Source organism: Octopus bimaculoides, chromosome 7, assembly GCF_001194135.2.
Source record: "Octopus bimaculoides isolate UCB-OBI-ISO-001 chromosome 7, ASM119413v2, whole genome shotgun sequence".
In the NCBI taxonomy this organism is placed as follows: domain Eukaryota; kingdom Metazoa; phylum Mollusca; class Cephalopoda; order Octopoda; family Octopodidae; genus Octopus; species Octopus bimaculoides.
The window spans coordinates 105,379,393-105,380,418 of NC_068987.1; positions in this window are offsets into that span (position 1 = coordinate 105,379,393).

Here is a 1,026-nt window from a genome sequence, read left to right on the forward strand (position 1 = left end):
CGCCCGCCGTGCTAACGATTCTGCCAGCTCGCTGCCTATTGAGTTTTCGAATTGATTGAAAAATGAGAGCCATTTCTCCAGGGGAAAGGTAAAGATGAGTACTAATATATATATAGATCAAATTTAAAACTTGCATAACTAGTTGGTATTTTGAACAAACCGAATCTCCAGCTGTGAGGAGAAGGTGTTTATCTATTTACTCATCAAGGTATAATCAAATAGCTTTTTGAAAAGTTAAAACTATGGATCACGATAGTTGGAGTGTAAAGTTGAGTTCAAGTTTAATATCTCAATGCAGTACTTGGAGAAAAGGATTCTATTCAAATTGAAATTATCGATCATTTGAAAAAAAAAAAAAAAAAGATATATATATATATGACAAATTCCAAAAGCTATTTCCCAGACTCGGACATGACAGACCTTCTACTTCAGATGTGAATACCATTCCAGAGAACCTTTAAGAGGAATTTATGGAAATTGAATATGATCTTGTAATCCATCATGAAAAAAAAGTTTAAGGCGAGCATTTACGTGATTTACAAAACCTCTCAGAGCAGGCATCAATATTTCTTAGGCCAATTGCTTCAACTTGTGTGTAAATGGGATTTTCATGCTTTATGCCAATATAATCTAAGAAATACAAAAATTCACAGTACAGTTTCAAGTATTCCTCGGAATATAAAAGCTTGTCAATGAAAGAACTTAAAGATCAACCTAGTTTATTATGCTTCATTACTATGAAGCATGATCATCGAAAGAATAAAAATCTCACAAAACATGTCATGTAATGTCTCATATCTATCTATCTATCTATCTATCTATCTATCTATCTATCTATCTATCTATCTATCTATCTCTTCTCACGGACGTGCTGTCACATCGGCTGCGAAGGTAAACGTTTATTTGACCATTTACTGTCCACATTTTGTTGGAATTTAAAAATAATTTTGTTGCGAAGCACCTAGGCTTCATTTGTGTGTATTTTCAAGGGCAGGAATTGGCACCCAGGGGCATTTTCGGCCCTAG